Genomic DNA, 20,092 nt, shown 5'->3' with positions numbered 1-20,092 from the left:
CCTCAGATACCCCTAGGCTTGTTTGCCCTGTTGAGAGACTCAAGTCTGCCTGAGAATCACATTCTGTCCTTGGTGTATTCGATCCTTGGTCTGGCTGGCCCATGTGCAATGACCACAGCAATGTCCCCAGCAAGCTCTCCAGACAGCACCTTCTATTTTCCACAATTTCAAAACAATGGGCTTCCTGGATACCAGCATGAAAGCTGACAGAGCTAAATTCAGGCCCTCACCCTCTACCTCAACTACCAAATGGTCAGCTTTATTCTGATAGACGCAGGGTCCCCAAGCAAAAATGGGCAGTGCCCTCTACTTTCAGCCATATTAATAGTCCTGGGACTGTTGGCTTCATGTACCTTCATCTAATTCTTCCACCACTGCCTCTTAGCTCCTCAGACCATTCATTTCTCACTCAGGGACATTGAAAAAAAGCCTCTGTAGGACTTCGGTGTTTCTACGGTGAGTGAACTCAAGTTAGAAGAAAAGCCATCTTTCCTTGATTTGTGTTCTAGTTTCCCAAAACACACTTGACTGTTGACCTCTCTGATAAAAACCTCATTTTACTTTCCAGATTTAGGAAGCAGTTTCCTGTGAGGTCCAGTTTCTCATATTCTCAGTGGCTGAGGTTCTTCTACCTTCCTGTTCTTTGCCTTCTGGGGAAATAGGCTGAGCCTATCCCGGCCACACCTAGTCTCAATTCCAACTTAGCACACAGGTTACACAATATGTGCCATGATTTGTAAGTGATCAAATGCTGCAGCTAAGGCAGTAAGGCAGCCTCGAGGGAGGGCTAGAAAATAGTAGGTCAAACACAAAGAACGACTCCAAATTCTTAACAGATATTTATTTATTTTTTCTTAAAATCAAACTGTTTTCCATTTTTAAAGATAATTGTTGATTTTTTTCAGAAATGTTTTTAAGTGGCAAATGTTAACTGAACCTCATGTTCAATTTCGTTATGTTTCATTGACAGATAAGATACTTTATTTCTTATTTCCTGGACTTTTGAGTATAATAGACCTCTTTCAACTGAATAACTTGATGATAAAATATTTGATGGAATAAAAAACTATGAAGTGCTAGCACCTTTTCAGAGAAGTTGTGTTTCCCTAAAGATAAGCACTTTCTTAATGATGATGCTTCTTCCCTCCCCAAAACATTTAATTTTATAATATTAAGGAAATGACAATCTGAGCATAATCAATTTATCAGTGAACATTTATGCAATGCATTCTCTCAGTAATTACAATGCTAAGTCATGGAAATAAGGAAGAGAAATAAGGAAGAGCCCTCGTGAGGCTTATAGTCTGGCCATCATTCACTAGAGACTGTGCTACCTGTGAAGTTAGAATATTGGGGTCTGACCTGCCTACCCCCAAGATAGTATCTGTGTGATTTTGGTGATTGTTTAGCTTCTTTAAGACTTGATTTACTCATCTATAAAATGGGGATAATACCACTTGCCTTATCTATCATAAAGCTCAGATAGCTAAACCACAAATGTGAAATCGCTCAGTGAATATTAGGGTTCTCAACAAAGACAAAGCAGTAGAAATAGGAAGACAAGATATGTACAAAACCTGAGGGTACTCATCACAATAATGATAAATTACTCTATGAGCCAGTTCTGGAAAAATATTCCTTGCTCGAACAATACATTTTCTTGTTTGAGTGGATATGAGGAAATTGAATAGCCCTTTATATATATTGAAAAAGATTAATTTTGCTTCTGGCTAAATGATATTTCTTCTAAAGACATAGGAAATCAAAACTGTAAATCAAATCACAATAAAATAATACACTGCTATGTAGTATTTAAAAGTCTACAAAGTACTTTTACTTCTTTACCTCATTTAGCCTAATTTTTATTTTAATGCATTTGCCTGGATAGGTCATTTTATTATTATATGATTTCTTTGCAATGACCATTTAAAACTGCAAAATGAAAAAAAAATTGCTCAAATACCTTCAAATATTTTCTTAAAAATAAGAATTCCAGTCAACTTTCAAAAACTTCCACATCCAGGACTGCCACTTTTTAAAGACAGCCTGTCCAATGCAGTGCCCTCTCACGTTGCATTTCTCTGGGACACACATTGCTTCCCCTTTGCTGTGTACCATTGTTGATGAGGCTCTGGCCTCTAATCTAAAATTCATCAGCAATGCATCAGGACTTTCCAGTAGGCTCTGCAAGACTTTCAATTACTTGACCCCTTGCCAACTGAAGAGGGCAAGGCTGAGGCTCCTCTGTGGACATTGTAGTGCAGAAAAATGGAATGACAGAAGAGACTCACCATTTATTCCACCTAGTAGACAGTAGTGAGTTAATAGTGACTCTTGGTACAAAGAAATGTAGAAACGACAAATTAATTCTGCCTGAGGCTCTTCTTGGATTTTTGCTTAAAATAATCCAAGTGCACAGCAGTATTTTCTCTAATGTGTTATCTCTAGTTTATTTACTTCTGTAAGATATCTGTTTAAACTATGCCTTAAAAATATTTTCTGTGAAAACTGAAGATACAGCTACGTGTATTTCATATTTACTTTCATTCTATAGTAAAACTATAAACTTTTGGTCAAAAGGCTCTGTGTTTTGGCAATGTTTTATTTTCCTAAGTAATCAATAGCTCTACAATGTTTGGGGTATTTTTAGTTCCTCTAGAAATTAAGGCTCTTACAAGTAGAAAGTCATCCATATATCTGCATAACCCTACAACACCCAATATGATACTTTCACATAATAAGATATTTAGGAGTTCTTGGTTAAATACAATTTTTCAATGATGACTTTAAATACTTTCAAGCGCAACTTAGTTTTAGATTGAATCTATAAAAATCATCATAAAGAGGATTATTTTGAAGAGTGGAAAAACTTTTGAGAATACTTTAGGTTATTTGAGATTTTTAAAAAGCTATAAAACCTGGAGTTCTAAGGAGTGACATTAGAATTGCAAATAAACTGAAATTACTAATCTACTGGCTGAATATCTGATTCGCCTATCAAAACAGAAAAAGGACAATTAGAAATCAGAGGTGATTAGTAGCCAAACACTCAACTTAGTACGTGGGTTATCAGCACAGAAATGGAGCTCTGCAAACCCAACAACCTCACCTGAGAGAAGAAAATCGAGACTTGGCTAAGTTAGGTACCAGCTCAAGGCTGCAGAGCTAGCTGATGGAGGGAGAAACTGAGAAGGAAAAAAAAAATCATCTTTCAAATGTCCTTAGACACTTTACACTAGGCTCCAGCACTGATAAATTAATTACTACTCTAGAAATCTGAACAATTTAATGACTTCTTAAGTCAAAATCATTAAATCAGCGCTATCTGATAGTGTTTTCATATTTTCAGTGATTATTTCTCAATAGTAACAGCTGTCATCATTATGCAGCATGTTGCCTAAATTTCAATTATTGATCTTAGTTGTGTTACTCAAACTCTGATCCTTAGTTATCCTATTGATAACATAAACAAAATAATACTTCTCTACCATGGCAGTCTCTCTGCTGCTCAGAAGTATTCCAGTTTGCTCCCCTCTGGACACATGGGAGGGTTGATCGTACTTCCTATTCTCCCAAAATTAGGCAATGGCCATGTCACTAACATGACAACAGATTTGAGCATATGTGACATGTGTCACTTTGAGGCAAAAAACTTTAAGAGTTAGTGTGTGATTCGCTGGCTTTCTTTCTATTGCCATACTTATGAGCAACCTTCCAGGTGGTTCCAGAAGCCCCCATTAACCTGCATCCCTGAGTGGAAATGATGTGGAACGGAGGCCCTGATGACTCAGAATGGACTTGTAGAATGAGCAGAAGAAAGGAGAAAAACGTTGTTGTTTTTTTAAGCCACTAAGTACTAGTGGTTATTTGTTAACACAGCATAACCTAGCCTGACCTGACTTATTTGTCTTTAGGACTCTTCTAGCATAAAAATTATTACATGTAAAGTGGTCACCATTTTGTCTCTAATAGGCACTCAATCCAATAACATCAACTTAGCATGACTACTAGTGAAAGAAATTTTTATTTTATTTTATTTTATTTTATTTTTTAAGTGAGGCAACCCTTGGTTGACCTCACAGATTGCAAGGACCTTGTCCTCTTACAATCCCTTATTTTGTTTATTTTTAATTTTTCACGCTTACAGCACCTGGTCTTCCTAGGTGGTCTCCTACCCAAGTACTAACCAGGCCCGACCCTGCTTTGCTTCCCAGATCAGATGGGATCAGGCTTGTTCAGGGTAGCATGGCCATAGACAGAAATTTTTATTTTTAAACTGGAAGGAATAAATTTCTGAAACAGCAAATACAGACAATGATTACAAGTAAGGTGTCCAGCTAAGAATAATTCTGTTTTTTATTTAAATTGCTCCTAGAAGTGACAAAACAGATTTTCTTATGTCTGAGTTATTTCAGATATGATTGATCAGTTACATAATAACACTTAATAGTACCTACAGCAAGTAATCACACCCATTGTACACAACTGAATTGCACACACACATAAGATAATGATTTCATACCACTAACACACACAGACACACACAACACTTTGTACATAAGTTAAGAATAATTTACTTGTGTTGAAGACTTTTTCCAAGATTTTAAAGTCTGTTCTTTCACTTAAACAAATATTATCAAGTATAAAATACTTAAGAGCAGAATCCTCTAAACCTTTTATGGTACAACTGTCCCTTTTAAAACGTTAATGAAAATTAGCACTCCTCTCCTCAGAAAGTCACATATAATCACAAATGCACACTTTGTACATAGTCATAGGAGACTTAAGGACTCACTGTGGCCCATGATAGACCCCTGGCTAAGAATGTTGGCATTAACATTCTAGTATATTTTCACATTTACTGAAGTTCTGTAGCATATTAGAATATTGCCTGTCTCACCCATCAACATCAATTGAACAGTTCAGTGACCCAAAGCAAAGGAAAAAAGTTTGCAAAGCTATCAAATACATATTCTATCTTATACAATTTGTGTCGGAGAAGTTCTAATAATTTCTGTATCATTTACCCTTAGCTCTTCAAAGGAATAAAACATTCCTCTCATTCTCCAGTATTTGAAGTTTCTATATGAACAATAATTTTAGAGCTGCCATAGGTAACAGCCACCACGGAGGAGGGAGAAACAAAAGTAGTAATAAGTGATAGAGAAGTGGGGACTATGTCTTGGAATTTCTATGTCGCTATAAAACTCACAGGCAGAAAATGCAGAGAATAGTTGCCTGGTTTTGAGGGTTTTTTTCACTCAGGCCAAACCTAAGCACTTAGAGGATTTCCATTGGTTCTGCAGCAGCACCAGAGCCTTTTGACTAAGGGTAAGAATGACAAACTCATCTTCAGTCTTTGATCTAAAACAAAGTACCTCTCAAAGATACTGCCTCAGCATCTGGGACCACCGATGGTGAAGATGAAGAGGAACCGCAAGTTCATTCAGCAAATTGGATTCTCCTTCCGGTCCATTTCTAGTCTATAGGCGTTTATTCATGGGGTGAGAATGCCTTGCTCATTATTAGATTTTACAACCTGGATTTCTCAGGAATCTGTTATAGACCTGAAATTTCTACTTAAACCAGAAGCAGACTGAAGAATTAACTTTAAGATAGCAGTTTAAATTCCCAGTAATGGAGATAAGAGACTTATCACTTTTGTAGAAAGTGGCCAAGCATATCTGTGTGTTACATCCCTGTGTTCTAAATGAGCTGTGGCTCTGAGTCAGCCCGGGTTCTGAGCTCTTATCAGCCTTCATGGTATGCACACAGCAGCGCACCACAAGAAGATAAAGGTGCATTGATCTTTTGCAGCATAGCGAGAGTTTTGATGAAGATAGGAAAAATCCACATGGTGAGGACTAAACCCACTGCCTACACGTTGATGATACTTTCAGCTAGGAACACTTTGCTCTTCTATTTTCCACACACATACACACAAGGCGTCAGTGTCCATATCTTGATAAATACAAAAATTTTATATACATTGTTCTGGGTTTCACTTTTTTTTAACTTTATAATACATCTTGGAAATATTTCCATATCAGCATATATTGATTAAACTGTTTATTTTAACTAAATATATAAAACACTCATATTATTTCTAAAAATTTAGAAAGAGTAAAAGGAAATAAAGTGAAAACTCTGTCCCTCTAACCCAATCTCTAGGCTCCTAGTCTCTTTGCCCAAAACAGTCATTGGTCAAATTGTTAAATAGAACTAATATAAATGTGTGTGTGTGTGTGTGTGTGTGTGTGTGTGTGTGTGTGTGTGTGTAGAGAGAGAGAGAAAGAGAGAGAGAGAGAGAGAGAGAGAGAGAGAGAGAGAGAGAGAGAGAGAGAGAGAAAGGAGTAAAGATGGTTGCAAATTATTCCATGCACAGGTGGTGTCTGTTTCTCCATCCTTTTGAGTATGGCTGGTCCTGTCACTGCTTTAATCAATTGAATATGGCAGAGAATACCAATTACTGTTCTGGGCTAAAGCTTTTAAGGGAACTAGTTGCTTCTCTTCCTTGAAAATTAGGTGTCATGTAAAAAGTCTCACTACCCTGAGTCCAACAAGTTGTGAGGATCATTGCAATCACAGTACACTCCAAAAACAGTGTTCATATTTGACCCTCATTATAAAGTATGTTATCTCATTCAGCTATATATATATAATATATATAATTTTTTTTAATCTATGGCTGATTTTAAAACATTTTTTGTAGCGTTAACAGGTTTGTATGTGTGTTTTCTCTGTAAACTACCTATTCACCCTTTATATTGTTAATCTTTTTGTTAAGTTATAAGGCTGGTAATATAGTAAGAAAATTAATTTTTTTATGCTATGGATAAATTTTCAGTATTTATATAATCAAACTTATAGTTAATAAAAGTTTTTCACACTAATATTAGTTTATTCACATGTTTTTCTTCAGCTATTTTATATTTTCATTTTTTACATTTAATGTTTGGGGTATCTTTAATTTATATAGCTGTAATAAGTGATATAGAGATTTAGTTATATGTTTTGTAGGTGGTTCGTTTTCTTTAATTATAGAAATGCAAACTTTATATGTTAAATCCTCATGTCCATTTGGATTTTTCAACTATCTTTTGATTTATGCACGAGCTGTAGGTTTTAGTTTATTTTCAATTTGATAATTTTAAATATGAAATAAAAATATTTGACATCAATAGATGTGAATAATAAATTTGAGTTTAAATTTTCAATGAAAAGATTCTGGTATGATTCATACAACATTTAAATGGTCATCGAATTATCATATTATAAAATTATTTATCAAAATTTGTAAAGCTTATTTTTAAAGACATTCACATTCCCTGAAGGACAGCAGCAACGACAACAATAAGTAGCTCTCTTTACTTCCCGCTTGCTAGCACAGAGACACAATAGTATGTTTTGTAATTTTTGGTATTTGCAAAATTAATCGTAAATTCTCAACATATGGATCATACAAAATGAAAGATTAATTTATTTGAGCAGACATGGGCCAATTTGCTCTGGGAAAGTAAAAGTAGCCACTGAAATACATAATTACTTGAAATCATAAGGAAAGCAGCATTCATGTTTCTGTTGCTTTTTAGTTTCTTCTTCTTTATATTATAGTTCATTTTAAAATAGACGTTCTTTCTTCTCTCACAAGTGGTGAGTTCAGTTATTATGGAAAAAACAAAGTAGTTTATTTATCTCTGCTAATCACAGTGCATTGAATATAATGTGTGTTAAGTAAGTATCACATCAGTGATATGAATGTGTGGCTCCAATACCACATACCTTTATTTGAAACATCATTAAGTTCTCAAAGAGGAAAGGAAAAAAGTGCCATGAAAAAAACTTTAAGATATTATATGAAATTGTCAAAAATGTTGTTAATCATTGGATCCATGCATGACTAGACCAATTCAATAGCAAATGATAATGATTTGGGAATTCCTTAATCACTTATATATATCTAATATATTATACATGTATTTTTCTATCTAGCTATACATCTATCTTTTAATTAACTTATTATTTAAAATGTATTCATAAACTATTTATACTTATGCTTTGTGCTAGACTCTGGAGATGAGATGAAGAAGAGTTAGTTATAAAGGCATTCACAAACTTTTATTTAGGACATTGAGTAAAAATTTACTACAAAACTTACTACAAAAATACAAGCAGTGTTATTTTAAAGGTATGTATGCAGTGTTAGAGGAACAGGCATAGGATGTACGCAAAGGGTTTGGGAATGATGTGGCCAAAGAGGCAATAGAACTGGTTTCCTGGGATAATGGAGGAAGCACACTCCAAATAGAGGGAACCATGGTTATATGGCACAGTAGATAAGCTAAACAAACAAACAAATAAAAATCATTGTTGACTAGAAAATGAGTCTCCTGGATTTGAGATTCATAACTGTGTAGTCTGTTTCACTGATAAAACTTGATATATAGTTCTCTCTCTCTCTCTCTCTCTCTCTCTCTCTCTCTCTCTCTCTCTCTCTCTCTCTCTCTCTCTTTCGTTTTATCTCAGCAAAGATAAATTCAGAGACCTTTCCAGTTCTGGTTCTGTGTTGTCCTATGTATTAAAGCATGTACAAAAGAATAGCTCAGCTTTGCTATTCACCAGCATAAGACATGGAATCCCTATTGAAAAGAGGAGGAAAGGACTTCTGTGAAAGACAATACCATTTTATTTTATAAGGTAAAAAATAACCATGTAATAGCAATGTGAATACATAACTGTTGACAATGTAAGTGCCATGTAACCACAGAGTAATTATCTAGTTCTCTCCTTTTTTAAAACAAAGACCAGGCTGAAAAATCTAAGAGCTCCAAGTTGCGTGATGATTATTCTCATCATTACTTGGTAACTGGAAGTGTAATTATCAAGTAATCTACATGAACATAATTACGTATTTACATAGTCTTTGCCATGTAATTATAGAGGAGTTCAGTGATTATACAGTACAGTCCTTGAAAAAGAAAGTGATATCAAAAAACAACAACAAAAATATCTGTGTGAAGTAGTCATTTCAAAGAGAAAAAATTAAACACAAGGATGATTTATTTTAGAAAAATCCTAAATCATAATGTAAGTGAAAACAATAAAAATTAGATCAATTTCCAATCATGAAAACCAATCAGAGTCCATTTTATGAATTATAGAAGCCTGCTGTGACCATCAAACCATTTCATCCATTAAGTGCTCAAGAAAAATAGTAGAATTTGCTTTCTTATTGCACAATGAAGGTTTTTAAATGTTTATTAGTCTAATCATCTTTATCTCAGTCTTCTTTCTCCTACTATTATAATTATAAGTATCTCTTTTAAATTCTAAGATGTTTAATAAGTAGGTAAAGAAAAATGAGAAAGAATAAAATTGAATAGTATTGATCACTTAACAGAGTTCTAAGGCTTTTTCTTGCTATAAAAAAAGAAAAATAAGTACTTTGTTTTTAAAGATCTTTCATGTGGATGATTTATAAAATGTTGTTCTGGAATTTTTAAGCATTTTAGTCACTGCATCCATATTATTAAAATCTTTCTATTGATTGGTAATTGACCGCAATAATACCCATGCTTTCTGTTTGCGATGGAGTTTCAGGCCACAATCAATGATTGGATGAAATATTCTGCACATTTAAGCAAGTCATTGTATGAAATAATTTGCATAAAAGCAGTTCATTCAGAAATAAATTAAAAGTGATTTGTTGAGTATATACCATATATGGGTATAAACCTATAAACTGAAACATATACACATAAAACCAACACAAATTGAAACTTGTAATCATTTCACATTAGTCACTGTCCTCTAAATAAAGATATTCTCCCAGTACTGACACCAGCTTCTGATTGATTCTAACAAGCTTGGCAGGCTGACTCTTTCAGTTCTCTAAACGTTATTTAATACATCCAGATTGTAATTTCCTGCTATTTTTCATAGTTAAAGCAACATCTGAATGTCGGCGACTGGCAATAAGAATTTAAATATGTGACAATCAGAATGCGAGGCTTTAGTGAATCTTCATTCCAGAAGAGTATATATAAGATCTTAGAGCTATAGCCATTCTTAATAAAAATGTCACAAATTAGTTTTCATATTTTTGGTTAAAAAAAAAATTGTCTTTAAAGAATTTCTACTCCTAAATTAATAATGTAAATATCCAAGGCCTATTTTCTGAGTTTCTATCAAATGTTTGTTCCTTCTTTATGGATATAATCTTCTTCCCTGGGTACAGTAATGATACCAGAACACAGAAAACTTCCCAAAAAGTAGCAAGATGCTTCCTAACTCCTCTGATGTCTGCTGCCTAATTCAGAGACCTAGTTAATCTATTGGCCAAGGAAAATGGGAGTGGGGCCTCCCTAAGAGCCTATCCTGGGCTCTTGACTATCCCAAAGAAACACACTGAAATAATTTATATATTAACACACCTAGGCAGCTCCTTCCTGGGGATTTGTCCATGAATCACGCCATTCCAGCTCCCTAGAAACACGTCACAGCTCTTGCTCTGTATCCTTAAAACAGAAATCAATGTTATTTGAATGTCATGGTTATTTGTGAGGTATACCTCTGTTCTCATCCAAGATGGGCAAAGCTTGGGTATACAGGGAGGAATCAGGCAACAAAAGCACTTAGAGAAACACAAATGAATAACATGTGGATTTTTTCTTTTGCAATAATATATGAATGCAATAGATTCTTATATAATGAAGTGTCATATTCTGATGGAGACAGGTATTCATTTCCTTGTTTGTCTTTTATTAGCTACACTTGAGCATGGTGGCTGAGGAATATCATGCAATATCAAACTGTTTATGAGTTGTGTGTGTAGTTCTAGATTTTTGAAAAATTAAATGCAATTTTTCCAAAATCCAAATTTTAAAAGATCAGTTTTATTTAAATAAGTGTATTAAAAATTTCTACATTCATCATTTATAATTTATATTTTATATTTTACTTAATGGATACTTATGAAATTTTAGGAAAGAAAAACTTTTTTGAAAGTTTAAATAATTAAAATTTTTGATTTTGTAATATTTGTATTTTAATCAAAATACTTTCAGATTTTGAACATTCTGCACACAATTATGTGCTTTAATCCTTTGAATCATTACTCTTAAAAGAACAAAATTTTGTGAAAATGTTTATTGTAAAAACATTACTAATTTTGAATAATTCAAGGACAGAAAAAATTAATGGAATACATAATAAATTAATAAATTACATATGCTTTCATTTTATACTCAGCAGACAATATTAAAACACCTATCAATGGAACACCCAGACGTTCAATAATCATGAAATTCAATCACATTTTTCCAGAATTTAGTCATATGAAACCACAACTTTGGACACTTTTTCAGTTTTGACATCATGAAGGTATATCAAGACAGGAGGTTAAACATTCTTGATTTAATATTTTGTTAAATCTGATTTATAACTCTTAAAAATTTAGACATATGGTATGTAGGCTTCCATTTTTGTGTCTTGTCCTGACCTTCTTACTCTTGTTAACACAGGATGCTTTTGAAGTGATGTAAATACTGTTCCTATCTCAACCATTATTACCAGTGGCCGCCTGTAGAATACAGAACAGAGAATGTTATAAAGAGAACAAGCTGACATTAAAACAACAGGATGGAGAGAAAAGAAGAGTAAAGGAGAAAAGAGAAAGTGCAAGTAAATTTAGAATAACATATCAGATAAAAAATTCACGTAGGAGACAGTGAAGAGCTGAATTCACACCAAAGAAAATTGTCAGCAGCACAGAGGACAAACTTGAAAACATGCCCCAATATGAAGAGGAAAATGACAACGAGATGAAAACAACTAGAGAGAGGAAAATAGCCATTCAAAAGCAAGAACAGAGATATAACAGAGATAATTAATATTTTGAACTTTTCTTAAAAGAAAAGGAGAGGAAAATTAAGAAGAAAAATTCCTTGAGCTGAAAAGACCTACAACAACAGGTCGAAAGCACTCACTGCATTGTCAGTAAAAACCAAGAAAAACCTAATACATCCTGGGATCTCCAAAAAAAAATTAACAACAAAAAGAAAATAAATAATTCCTGCAAGTGTTAGGCAGAGTTGAAGGTGAAAGGAGCACAATTGCAAATAAACAAGCATTAAAGTCATCTTGGACTTCTTGACAACAAATGCCCAAGGGAATAGCGGGAGTTCTCTAAGAAGGTTTTTACATGGCCAAGTTATATTTCATGTGTGGAAGCCACACAAAGACATTTCGGGAACTCAAAAGGGCATTACTAGGTGGCCTTTTATAAAAGTAAAATTTGTGTGAGACTATCATACATTAGAAATTCACCAATGTCTACCTCACATGGTGGTTAAGGCATGGAAATGAAGTCTCCAAGCTTGGTTTCAATTCTTGATCCTAGTATTAGCTGTGCCTTTTAACTTCTTTAAATCTAGTTTCTCATCTGTAAAATGAGAATAGTACTATCTACAGAAAATAGCTGTAGGGCTTTAATGTCTTTAAAATATTTATTATAAACCCCATCAGAGAAGTGCTCAGGAAATGGTTAATAACATGATTAGTGGCTCCACACACATATAATATTTAAGACTAAAGTTAAGTGGATATCCTTTGAAAGAGCTGCTTAAATTTAGACTAATCTCCTTCATGCTCAATGTATGGAGACATAAGGTAACCTTGAAGAACATCTTTTTACTTCTAAAATGTACATTTGAATGATGTAGGCATATTTTGTGTATTACATAAGTATATTTTGCATATTATATATATATGCATATTTTGTGTATTACAGAAGTATTATCTTGAAAGCGTAGGCTAAAGGGCATAGTAGACCTCTCATTAAAAAATCAAGGTCTACATTAATTAGTAACAAAATTAACCACTGAGGAATAGGTGGGTCACTTCTGTAGAATGGGCCCAAGGTCATTTAATGTCTAATGTTTGATAACTGAAGTTTGTGTGAGCTGTTGAGGTGAATCAAGATAACCCCAATCAAGATTCTCTCTCATTGGCAAAGAGAGGTTAGGAGAGCAGTGGAGTGAAAGTCTCGTGTTCATCTATGTTGGTGGCTTGGACTCAACAGAAAAAATAAGTGTTGAGTGGTTATCTTTGGAGTCCCACAGAGGGGTACCATCTGGCCAGTGCGTGAACCTGCATCAGCAATGGTGTCTCTTCAGTAATGGATGGGAATGTCCTGGGGCAGGCCAATCTCCAAAATGACACTGTCTAGAAAAAAGAAATGGTAGACGCTGACATCTGGAAACAAGAATGATCCTCTGGAAACCTCAGCACAGGGAAGACACTGGGAGCCCAACAGAGTAACCAGGAAAAAAGGAATATGTGACCACATGTGTTTCCAGAGTTGATAGATCAAGTCGTACCAGTTAAAAGTGTTTATGAAATTAACAATGAAATAAGTGTCATGAGAGTTAACATGTCCCCACCACCCCCAGCTATTCCAGAGAAAGGTCATGGCTGGTTTTCTTAATCTAATAAAATCATGCCTCAAAATTACACGGTCCCCGCAGTCTAATTAAACCTGACTTCTTTCCAAGACTTTTGAAGTATTTTTCAGAATGTCATTCTTTTAGTCTTTGAAAAATGTTGTGAGCATAGCATTCATTTAAGAAATAGTTATAATGAGCTTTTCTAACATATATCCAAAGACGGTATATTAATGTGCCAACACTACTGACTCATATATACCTTAGCAACATCCATAGTTCATGGGGAACTCTCCTTGTATGCAATAAATTACCCACATTTTGAGTTTTTTCTCATATACTTCACAACTGAATTACACACATTACCAACCTGAAAAAACTCCTGCCAGGTTCTTTGTAACCCATTAAACATGTAGTCAGAAGAACTCCCAAATCCATTAAAAATAACATTAGATTAACAAAAACTGAAATATAGTTTTCTTCAAATTAGAAACAGAATTTCTGAGAAAATCAATTACTGGAATTTTCATTTTTTTTCTTTAATGTAAAATGTAAATATAAGTCAATCTTGAATGAAAGTTAAACAAGCAAAGTGCCTTTAAGACTTCTCCATCTTCAGGCACTCATTTTTTTGTACATTGTCTAGTCTTCTCCCACACAAAGAGAAGGAACTGGTAAACTTATTCAAACCAAGGTGTTGTGAATTGGCATAATCTTAGAATTGAAATGTGTCAAAGACCATCCAGCCCGGCCTTCTAATATAAGAATCTACTCCTCCACATGCTTAAGAAGCAATCATCTGTCACTCACAAGAGGTAACTCTCACCCCTTTCTATTGCTGGGCAAACTTAGAAAGCCTTGACCTTCTTTGGGTCAAAGTTGCCTCTCAGCTTTCATCTGGTATCTTTTTGCTCCACAGACTATGGTCAGCTTTATGCTTGACAGCTCTTCAGATGTTTGAAGAAAGCTATTTTATTCCTAAGTGTCCCTTCCGCTGACTTAATTAACCTTAGTAATTTTAATTTCTTTTATGTCATGGTTTCCAGATGACTACCATCTTGTTTATTCTTGTTTGGAAGTTTTCTAGTTTGTAAACATTCTTCTCCAAGCATGCCACTCAAAAAAGCTACATTCTAACAACAATTGCTGGGAAGGTATCATGGTATTTTGGTAAGAACTCAGACATTGAAACCATACAAACTCCTGGTTCTGAATCTAATTCTTGTACCTACCAGCCGTGTAGCCTAGAACAAGTAATATAACCTCTGTTTTATCATCTGTAAAAGAGAAATTGTGCCACCTGATAAAATTATAGTGAAGACTAGATAAAATCTAAGCGGCATCAAATCATACCCTCCCCCCAGCACAGAATGGTAAATCCTCAAATAATTATATCTATTTAATTTTGTCTATTATTAGTACATATCACTTGCCATCCAAAATATGATGACATCAAGGGATGTCTAATTTGCTTTATATATCCTGATGGCTATGTGAACATTCTAGAAGCAAGAAACTGAGTTTGCAATATGTCCTAAGAGTGACTTCTCTGTTTTCAATAGAATTTCTCCTGGCTCCAATTCAAGGGTACTGATTAATCTATTGTTGTCTTTCTGTGTGTGTGTGTGTGTGTGTGTGTGTGTGTGTGTGTGTGTGTGTGTATTGACACTTTCTATATTTCAACTATTTCAACTTTGAAAATCGAACAGTAAAGTTTGCCAAAATCCCAAAATAGTGCTTGGGTTTTCTAATTTTATTTGAAGTAAATGATCTCCCAGGTCATAAATTCTTTATATCATCAACAAATTCTGTTCACGGGTGCTATGGGAGAGATTTGTGCTATTGCTGACACTAAATCTACACCAAACACCTCATTCTTGTTATAGAAATTACCATGAACATGGCATAACTTTGGAGTTCCACTTCTAAGTGTTCCACACCAGGGCTAACATCCAGAGAAAGAGACAAGGAGAGAGGGAAGGAGAGGAAGAGAGAGAGAGAGAGAGAGAGAGAGAGAGAGAGAGGCACAGCCCCCACTAGATCTGCTCACACTCTAGAAATTTAGAGGTCCTCTTGCTCATGATGTTGACCCCTGCAGCAGAGGTGGCTTCTGAGACCATAATCTAAAATGAGATTGAATTGAAGCAATTGAATTTTACTCTGGAATGCAAATGTATCCCATACGTATCTCATTTCAAACTTTATGTGATATATTTTGATCTTAAAAACATCTTCCTTCCTTGTCTAACTTCTTATCTTGGGATCTGTTGGTTCAGAGCTCCACGAGAAAATGGGAGGTGGAGAAAGCATCCTAAAATTGCAAAACCGAAAGTACTAGTATCAGCATTCAAAGAGATGGCAGGCAATTGGCTGGCAGGGGCTGAAACAGAGACCTAGAGGGTTTTCCAAAGACTGAGTACCCAGTTCTGGCACACACATTCAAGATGGCTCTGTCCAGAATACCTGCTTTGATGCTCACTTTTCATGGTCCTTTCTGACATCTGTGAAGATTACCCCATCTGCCACTAGCATACTGTCCAAAGAAGGTCTTCAACTTTCTTGACTAGACTACTGTTCATTTCCTGCAGCTTGCAGCCCGCAAGCATTGGCCCATCCCCTTTAGTTCATCTCTAAGTGAAGGTCTCTTCCAGGACTTTCAAGATACTCAAGATAACTCTGAGCTCCCAACCTATTACCTACTCCTCACATCAAGCTGTGTCCTGTGGCATATTTAAAATCCCCATTTAAGACTTAGGTTACAAAAAATTCAGAGCCACAGGCTAAACATAGAGGACCAGCCCCTCCTTCAGTCTAGAGATCCAGAGCCCTCACAGCTTCCCCATTCCCACAATGAAGTCTCAGATGTAGCATTTTCTCTGGTGCCAGCACTTCCAACTCACAATTCAAACCTTCACCCTCTCTTCCAAACCTGTCCTTTCTCCCATGTCATTCCTCTATCTATAGGACTGGTTTGTTTCTGTTGTCCCATGCTACTATTTATGTTGTATATATTTTTATTTTATCTTAAAGAACAAATTAAGTTATTTTATTACATCATCTGTACAACAAAAATAAATCTCTCATGAAAATATAAAGTGAAATATTGTGGGATACAGTGACTTTTATTGTAAATTAGCAGAGGTGCTCCAGTTAATTTGTATTGTTGCACTCAGATGCATAAGCCAAAACCAGCATATCTCTCTCCCATGACTCCTCCCTGACTCTCACCCCAACCCCCATCAATCACCAAGTTACCAGTGCTACCTCCTAAATATCTCTCCATTCAACCCACTTGTATCCATTCCCACGAACACTTATATAAGACGTTATCATCTCTTAGGTAACTTTTTCTTTGTGTAGTCTGGGCTTTCTCCAAACCACGTTCTACATTGCACGGAGTGACCTTTCCTTGCATTTTCCTTTTATGTCTTCAGTTCGTTCTCCTGATAGTCTCATCCTGGAGCACTGCACTTCCAACATAGCAACATTCTTTCATGCCTTCTGGATTTGCACAGGTTTCTCCTCTGCTCCAGGTGAACAACTCTTTTTACCTGACTAATTCTTGCCTCTCCTCTGGTCTCAGCTTAGATGGGACTTCCTTCCTTGACCCTTCAGATTGTATGCTCCCTAGGGACCTTGAAGTTGGTCCACACCATGTTTTCCCATTGGATTATGTACTTGAAATTTTCAATAACCTGAAGTTTCCTCCACTAAAGTAAGGCTCAGGGAAGACAGGGACTGTGTCTTGTCTATTATTGGACTCTCTACACAAAACATAATTGAGGTTTCAGAAAAGATAGTTAAATTGAATGAAAAATTTCCAAAACATTCAAAGATACTCATATGATATTTTTTATACATGGGGTAAACTTTATGCCATATTATTGGTAAGACCTACGTTTTGCAATGATGCATTTATGAGCTTATGATTTTGTTCTGGTTTCAATTCTATGGGTATGGAACAGAACAAATATATTCATCCCTTTATGACTAGGACTAATACCCAGATTCTATGAACATGTGGAAGATAATAGCAACATCTAATATTTATATACTGCTTTACAGTTTACAAAGTTTTTTTCAAATCTACCACTAATTAATTATATTAATGCCATGTTCTTCTAATTATTCATTATCTGTTATGCATTCTTGATCAACATCCTTGTTTCTAATATCTCCCCTGTCAGAAACTTGATGCATGATATGGCTAAGCTTGACTGACCAATCCAAATGGTGTTAATAATTCAACACAGCTTTTTCAGTCTTGCTTTGTGTCCAAGGTTGCGTTCAGCCCAGAGAGGGGAAAGGGCTACTTCTCAACCTTCCTACCGCTCCCAAACATTTCAGGCTCACTACCTCCTATGAGTCATGGTCCCACTATCCACTTCATGGGTAAGTATGCCATGCCGCTGGAGCAGCACGTTGTACGAAAGACTGTACCTAGCCTTCTCTTTCTCTTGGGTCATTTAATTTTCCTCCTATCTTACCTTCCTACTTTCAGCCTGAGACCCTTTGGTCCACACTCCTTTCTGCTGCTCAAATGGTTTTTCAAAACCATAAATATCACTATGTCGCAGTCTGCATTAATACCCTTTGGTGGTTCCAACATTCCAAACATCTCCCTGTAGTGTGTAATGCTTGTGATGATCTACCCTCTCTCTCTTTCTCCAGGCTCATCTCCCACTGTCCATTTTGCACGTCTCTTGACTGCTAAACACCACTCTCCATGCCAAGCTGTTTACGGTCTGTGAGCACATCAAACTGTTTTCTGCTTTTATTCATTTCAAAGACGTTTCCCTCTTTGAAATACACTCTTCCACTTAGTCAACATAGGAAGTGCCTACTGAGCCTTCAAAAACCTCCAAATTTATAAAGGCTTCTCTTCTGTCCAAGAAAAACTGATCATCCCCATTGGAACCAACACCATACCTTATCCTCACTTGTTATACTGTGTGGTGGCCGTGTGTTTACACCTGTTGCTCTTTTTGAGCTATGAGTTGCTAGAGGACAATTCTGAGTTCCATTTTTCATTGTATCCCCATGGCTGGCACATCACAGATATGTTTATTAAATGAAGGAATAAACCAACGAATCAATCATCAGAAGCAGGCAGAAACTCAAAACTGTGTTATAATATTTCCAACCACATAATAAAGGCACCAACACTGATTCTCTACTTTGGCTCAAAGTCTTCACTTGATTTTGATTAAACCCAGAAGCACAAAGCTGGGACTATCCAAAGAAAAACCCTAATAGTAATTAATTTTCTTGAGAAATTCTCATTTTTCCTATCAGTTGTTTTACTAAGTCTTATGACTATTTACCCAGTCTAGCTCATTAAAAATCATAGAGATCCATACAAACTTCATACTGCTCCAACCTGTCCTGAAACAGTAAAGTTACCGCATAAAAGCTGTGAAAAAGCCCACCATTAAACAGAGTACTACATGAACATAAAGAGAATTATAAAGTGAGGCCAAGAATTGATCTGGGGGGAAATGTACATTTGTCTTAGAACTCACGACACTTCTTAAAGGGGAAAAAAATACCACCCACACAGTGTTCCATCAGCTAAGTTCACTGATGTATTTGTTTTTGACAGCGTTGGCACCAAGCGCAAATTTAATATATATCTAGGAATTCAGCATGGTAGGGAGAGAGTGAAGAAAAACATACATTTCCAGCTGTATGCTTCAATGGGCACAGTTTTACAGAAATCACATTTGATGGGGAGAAAAATCATTTAACTGCTTCCGCATATTATAAACAATATCATAGTTCCAGTATGACATATCCACAGGAATCAGAAAAGCACACACATTGAGACTTGCTGTCTGTCCATAATCTCTGAGTCTAACAATTTGTAGCAACTCATTTGGTTTAATAAACTACAGCAACTTATTCAAACTTCTAAGAAGCTGCCAAGTAAAATGAGATGATTTGACTGGAATAACATGTTCTAACTGCTCTGCAGTGTAAGAGAGGTGTTATTCTACTTTCCAGTGCATTCCACAAAATTTGCCCCCAATTGTCTTTAATAGTGTGACCATAGAACTTATGTAACATTTGCTCTTTTAAAATCTAAGTTCATTTAAAGAGACAGTAAGCAGTCAATAATTTGTTTCATTTGATTAGTCTATCTGGGAGGATATTTTTTATATCTACCTTTTTAGATCATAAGATATTAATCATAATCATTACACAAAGACATAGGAGATTTTTTACGAGTTCATTATAACAAAGTTTGGTCTTCACATCAAACTATTTTCATTGTATAGTTATTACTGTTACCTATTAAAAGAAGAGAGGGCTGGTCAGGGCTAGGATATCAAGGTTTATCAAATATTTCCATAATTCAAAATAGATTTCTGTTTTAATGAGAAAGTAATTCTGTAGAATTGAATAGTATGCATAGCTTTTTAAAATAATAGTATATTAGGAATAACTCCAACTGTTATAAAAAAATTAATCTCTAAGAATAATCTAGAGGCACATGAGTACTATTGCTGGTGGCAATGACCCATTCAAGTTGCCAGCTCCCTGTGTGGCTTAAGCTCTACAAAGAAATGTTATAGCTCTTAACTTATTTTTTGCATAAGTAGATTCAACAAATAAGAATTATTTAGCAAAAATACCTACTAATCTTTTAT

At 35.3% G+C, this 20,092-nt stretch overlaps 1 pseudogene; it reads right to left on the bottom strand.

The window, feature by feature from the left end:
* Window positions 1-4,138: 4,138 nt before the first annotated feature.
* Window positions 4,139-4,257, bottom strand: LOC118609642 (annotated as a pseudogene).
* Window positions 4,258-20,092: the final 15,835 nt, after the last annotated feature.

Source organism: Rousettus aegyptiacus, unplaced genomic scaffold (genome assembly GCF_014176215.1).
Source record: "Rousettus aegyptiacus isolate mRouAeg1 unplaced genomic scaffold, mRouAeg1.p scaffold_m13_p_11, whole genome shotgun sequence".
Classification (NCBI taxonomy): domain Eukaryota; kingdom Metazoa; phylum Chordata; class Mammalia; order Chiroptera; family Pteropodidae; genus Rousettus; species Rousettus aegyptiacus.
The sequence above is the reverse complement of the archived record's forward strand: the minus strand, read 5'-3'. Positions and strand labels throughout refer to the sequence as shown.